Source organism: Gavialis gangeticus, unplaced genomic scaffold, assembly GCF_001723915.1.
Source record: "Gavialis gangeticus isolate Ggan-Ray unplaced genomic scaffold, GavGan_comp1, whole genome shotgun sequence".
NCBI classification, from domain to species: Eukaryota; Metazoa; Chordata; order Crocodylia; family Gavialidae; genus Gavialis; species Gavialis gangeticus.
The window spans coordinates 2,089,359-2,095,281 of NW_017729012.1; the positions used below are offsets into that span (position 1 = coordinate 2,089,359).

At 46.6% G+C, this 5,923-nt stretch overlaps 1 long non-coding RNA gene across 1 annotated transcript in view; it reads left to right on the forward strand.

The window, feature by feature from the left end:
* The window catches only part of LOC109293209, a 47,541-nt gene that overhangs the window by 21,257 nt on the left and 20,361 nt on the right, over nt 1–5,923 (forward strand). Inside the window, exon 3 of the long non-coding RNA XR_002096266.1 lies at nt 4,799–4,878. This is a non-coding gene — a long non-coding RNA (uncharacterized LOC109293209). The remainder of the gene's footprint in view (nt 1–4,798; nt 4,879–5,923) is intronic.

Consider the following 5,923-nt stretch of genomic DNA (forward strand, 5'->3'; position numbering starts at 1 on the left):
TTTGCTCAAGTCTCCTCTCATACCCCCTATTGTCTCCCTCGCCTACGGAGACTCCAATTGTAGGATCGCCAGGGGTGAGACTGGCTTCCTCGATTGTACAAAGCCTAGCACGGAGGGTTCTCACCCCCTTTGGAACGTCCTAGAAAGTCTGGGTTTTTTTCCTATGTGATCTGGTCTTATGAATTTGGGAGTCATATCCTCAGATACTGCAATTGAGCCTCATTCCACTGACTTCAGTGGAACTAGGCTGATTCATGCTGAGTGCATCTACACAAGGTGTTTACTGCGTAGCTGCCTAATTAGCTCCGCAGTAAAGTCTCACCATCTACACATGCAGCCCTATTAGGCTGCAGGAAACTAACTTTGCCATAGGTTAGTACTTAGAAATACTAGTAATATCCTGCGGCAGCGTACTTAGTGTGCAGCAGTACATGTGGAGACACTGATGAGGTTAGCTGGGGCACAAGGGTGCTTCAGGGTGGGGGCTGCCTGCCAGCAAGCCCCGCACTGGAGCACCCTCATGCCCCAGCCAGCCCCTCCGCGGCACACTGAGCCAAGGGGAGCAGCCGTGGGCTGGCAGGCTGAGCCTCAGGGACCCTTGCCAGCTGGGGCTGCTCCGACCTGGCTTAATGTGCTGTGGTCCCAAGCACACATGCAAATGTGACACTTGGGAGCAATAATCTCCGGCGCAATATGTGCCAGAATTTATTCCTTCACATAAATTTCATACGTAGACATGCCCACTCAGTAGAAGGGCAGGGCAAAGGGGGACACCAGCTGCAGATGCTGATTAGAGGGGGTGGCAGCAGCATCCCAGAGCATTCAGCATCTCTCTCCAGTGCTCAACGCACATGACGCAAACCCCCCTTCATGCTCCAAGTGACTGTTGGCAATAAGCAGGATACAGCCACTTAGGCGCTTCTAAAAATTTGACCTCAAGACTACCTGAAATGACATGCCCTTCTTTTTGTGATGGCACATCCTGCCCTTGCCTTAAGCAGTTACCCCATGAGGTCCCCATCTCATTTGCAAGGTACATTTGCTCCTTTAATCTATGCATTCTTCTGCATGCACAGCAAGCCTGAACTTAGTTAAAAACAGCTGAGCTGAGTTAAAAAACAAGAGCTCCCCTCTAGTTTCTTCAAAAAGTCAGCCCCTCTTAGAGACAACGAATTTAGAGCTAATTGACAACTGCCCACAGGACATCAAGATCACAGGAGCAAATGCAGAGCAGCTGCCTAATAGAGGTGCACTCTGCATGTTGCATGCAACATTCTCCAAAGGGCACTCTTTTCTGCGAGACTTCCTACTGCCGTCATCTTGATGTTCATCCAGAGACGAAAATTAGGGATTATAGGAATGTGGCTCATCAGACATAATCCAAAAATCCCACCTGGCTGGATCTTTCAAATGGATTTGAAAATGGAGAGAGATATAAAATGGTACAGCACAGGCTGTCTTCACTGGCAGAAGTGGTGTGGGGTTTTGTTTTTTTTTATCAAGGGATAACTAATGCATAAATCCCGCTGTTGATACTTAGCGTTGGCAAGGCACTTTCATGTTACCGAGCAGCAAATTAGGTGAGGTCAGCCACGGGTTAGAGTCAGTGCTGAGCTTGCCGAGCTATCTCGCTGCAAGTGCCTTGTCTCTATTTAGAGTTGTAAAGCTAGTATTTGCTTTACACTGGAATCAAGTCTTCTGTGTCAGGAAGACAAAATCTCGTCGCTTGTGACATTTAAACCAATAGGATTGTGCTATGTACACTAACTAAAGTCAATTGTGAGGTGTTTGTCTTCTCCATCACTGATAAGAAGTTGTTTGATGAGCATCCCTCAAGTTATGTAGTCTTGTCTCATGAAAGAAATCTAATTGAAGGGTTTACATTAACTCCAAAGCCTTTGGAAGTCAGTAAAAGCTTCAAGGGTCTTAGGCACTTCAGAAGTTGGCCCCAGAGTGGGTAAGGGAGCCATTAGAAGCGGGGTGGGAGGATCAGTATGGTTTAAAGTTGGATTGGGGCCCACCTGTGTGAGCTTCTGACAAAATAGATTGTTGCTAACAAATGCTCATGCCTTTCTGAACCTGCCACTAAGGTGCCACCTCGCCCTATTCTTCTGCCTGGCTTTAGACCAGTGGTCTCCAAAGTGGGGTGCACAAGATGATCCATTGGGGTGCAGGAAGAAAATATTAGAACTTCTATTTATATAGATAGGGTGCGCGATCAAAAAAGTTTGGAGACCACTGCTTTAGACTAACACAGCTAATCACCTCTCTGCTCATAGTACCTCCCCATCCTCCCCCCCAGCTACATTAGTAAGATGCATCCAGTTCTTTCTGAAAAAGCAAAACCTAGCATTCGCAGCTTTTATTTGGGGGGAGAAACCATCATTCTACTAGGAAAAGGCACACGGATTGGGGAATTTTATACAAGATGCATATTTAAAGCTGCCCTTCAATCTTACCCACACCTTGCTTTTTCTTTCCTCCTGTAATTGGCTTTGTTCTGCTGTGTTCAGTCCATGACCTGTGACAGATACATGTTTTCCGAGACAGGAGCTGTGCTTTTGCTGATGCCAGCCATATGTTAATGTACTCTGTTCTCCTGGTTTCACGGATACAGTTGGCCTAACTGTTCCAATGCTCTCTTTTCATTCTGTGCATAACTCCTGTGTTATAAATACATTTTTATTTGCTCTGGTGGTTTGTTGAGAGCCCCAGGTCTCCACTGTGTTGAACCTGAACCTCCTTGCTAATCCCAACCTTTCAAGAAGGCCTAAGTCCAACCACCCCAAAATCATCACAATGATAAAATTTTTTAAAATGTGGATTTGTAATGAGATGTTTATATTTTAGGAATGCCCATAGGACCAGAGAAGAGGATTTAAGAATCACTGAGGTCACACATTCAAAGAAAGATTACCTTGCAGACATAAGCAGACACGACAGTTCTCCGGTAAACAGGGAAGTCACTGTTGAGTCTGTAGATGAGGAAGTGGATCCAAGATCCACATGTTTGATTGCAGATGGGACAGATAGTTGTAGGAGGCAGGAGTGATGCCAGGTCACAACCCTTTCCCTTTTTTATCATCCATCCACCTCCACAGTAAGGCAAGTTTGCTCAAAATGATCACTGTCTTGTCCTTTGCAGCTATGTGGACTAGAAACAAGCTTCTCTGTGAATAAATGCACGTGTTCACTTGACTTCAGAAGCTGGAGTTTTCCTTCTATCGGGTCCACACGAGCCTAGGAGACCCATTGGGTTAGTATGGTTAAGGCGGTCTGGCTTCCATCGCCAGCAGCATGTCAAGTGTGATGTCACTAGCATCACAACCCCTCACCTCCCGTTTGAACCATCAGTATGAACCACCAATTTTCTCTCCAGTCCAAATAAGCTTGACAGTTAGGTTGGTTAAGGGGGCAGCCTCCAGAACAAATTCAAAGTCAGGGTCAACCTTGCCCCTCTGGAGCAATAGCAAGGCACCTCGGTCTTTCCGTCATTAGGTACTGGAAGAAATAGGAAATGTGTTACATGCCACAAAACCTATGATAAAATCATGAGTTGACAGCATTGCTCACCTGATGGCAAGCAAAACTGACTCAAAGGCAGTGAGGAATCACCCTGATCCTTTGATCTTTATCAGGCTATCTTTTTATAGGGCAGTACAGCAGTAACGCATGAATGCCATTGGAGAGGTGGCCCTGGCCAAGTGGCCGCACTGGGATGGGGCCTGTGTGCCACACACTCAGCAGGTGTCTTGATCTCCCGCTCTCAAATCTAGCCTGCTATGACTTGGTGTAGTTGAAGGGTGGCAATACCTGCCTAACGCAAGAGTTTGCTGAGGTCAGCGTGGGTCAATGCCAGGGTCTTCCATGGGGCTCCTTCCTCCCCTTCACCCCACCCCTTTCTATTCAGGGTGCTAGTCAACTCTGAGTTGGCACATCCAGTTGCCGTGCATGTCCACCTTGCTGCTTAGGCAGGAAATGAAACCGCCAAATTGCCCGGAGTGTGGTTTTAGCCTCACTCACTAGATCCATTTATCAGCTTTGAGGTCAGTCAGGCATAAGGAGGCAAATGCATTAATAATAAGTGAAATGGCTAGGCCACAGGCTCTTCTCTGATCCTACGGGCATGCCGTCCGCCTTGCTTCAGGCAATTCCAGTCTCACAGGGGTTGCCCTGTGCTGGCTCAGTTCATATGGGCCTGCCAGTCCCCAGCAGACCCTTGGGGTGTCACAGACCCCGACTTAGTCCCCAGCGGTACCTGGTCACTCTGCACAGCACAGTGATCCAGCATCGGTTTGGAGGGTTTTGGAGTTCCCAATCTCAAGCTCCTGATCTCCTGCCTCCGGAGGCAAATGTGGTGAATGCCTTCATCCGCCCACGCATCCCCGCAGCCCTGTGATTGCTGCATCCTCATGCGGGGGTTTCTGGGGTGGTCTGGGCCTGTTGGGTTCCTTGTTTGCCCCCACGGGGCTGACGGCAGGTGCTAGAAGCCCCACATCCTGCTATGTTTCTATTTCCTCTGATTCTGGGCCAATTCAGACCCTGAGTATCTTCAAGCTTATGTTCATGAAGGAATACAGTGGCAGGTCCAGGTGTACAGCCTACCCCCCTTGAGTGCTAGTACAACGCCTGAAATGCCAGACCATCCTTCTTCAATTAAAGGACTCCTTTTGCTAAATAGCTGAACGTAAGTGAAGGTTTTTTCAACTCCTGTCCAACCACTGGTTTCTTCTTCCAACAAGGTGTCCATAGCAAAGAGTCTCCACCCAAATCTTTTCTTTATTCCTTTACCTTGCAGGTTTACACGGGATCTCTCTGATTCACACCAAGAACTTCCATTATTCAAAACTAGTGAGCGGATCATGAAACCCCATTATGGTAAGACATAACTAGATTTTACTGGCCAAGTCACCTTATCCTTCTTTTGGGGAATTATGTAATTAACTGTTAAATAAAAACAGTGGTTCATGGTAAGGTGCTATAGACCTAAATTGAATCTGTCCATTTACAAATGTCCTAAATCATAGGAATAGACATGTGGAACTCATGGGACTGCTCATAAATTCAATCTGTATTACACAAGTGAAAAGTATTTCCAAGATAGCTATAGGTACTTTATGCAGATTGACAAGGAGCGAACTGATTGACGGAGACTGGAATGGGAAAATATACTGAACAATCTCATTTTCTGTTTTCCTGGGGAAAGTCTATTAGTCGCCCCCGAGGGGGGAAAATATTTGAATGCATACAAGTCTAGAATTGGCCAAGTGACAGGCTCTTCCGCTTCAGTTTAGAGTCACAAGCATTGATTAACATACTTTTCACTCCAAACTCCTAATGAGTTTTCAGGCAAGGCTTGTTCTGCTTTTGTGCCTTCTGCAGAGGCCTGGGAAACAGAGGAATTCATTTTTTTTTAAACCTGTAAAAATATCAAGTAGCCCAGAGCTATGCCCAAGGCATGAATGAGGTATGTAAAACATAAAGAGCTAGCTACAGTTCATGCTGTTGATCAAGGAAGTAATTTGCCAGTATGTAAATATAGGATGTACGTCTGTTTGCTGCAAAAGTGAATTCAGGTTCCTAAAAGGTACATATAGGCACAGTTTTGGTCTATTTGTAGTAATGCAGAAAGGCACAAAAGGGAAGGATGTAGTCTCTTCCTGGGGTTGAGAGCAGGAAGGGAAAAGTCCTGGGACTTGACACCTTCTAGAGGAAAGTCCTTGCCTTGGTGTTACCAGCAAGTGCTTTGGATCTGAGCAATAAACTATGCTCTAGAGCAGGAGTCACCAACCAGGAGATTACAATCAACTGGTCCGTCATGGAGCTTCTGACAGGCAATCTCAGTCTCAGTCCACCATCTCCATAGGCGGAGGGAGAAAAAATGATTTTTGGGGGGGAGGGGAGGGGTTCTGCCCCCACTTCC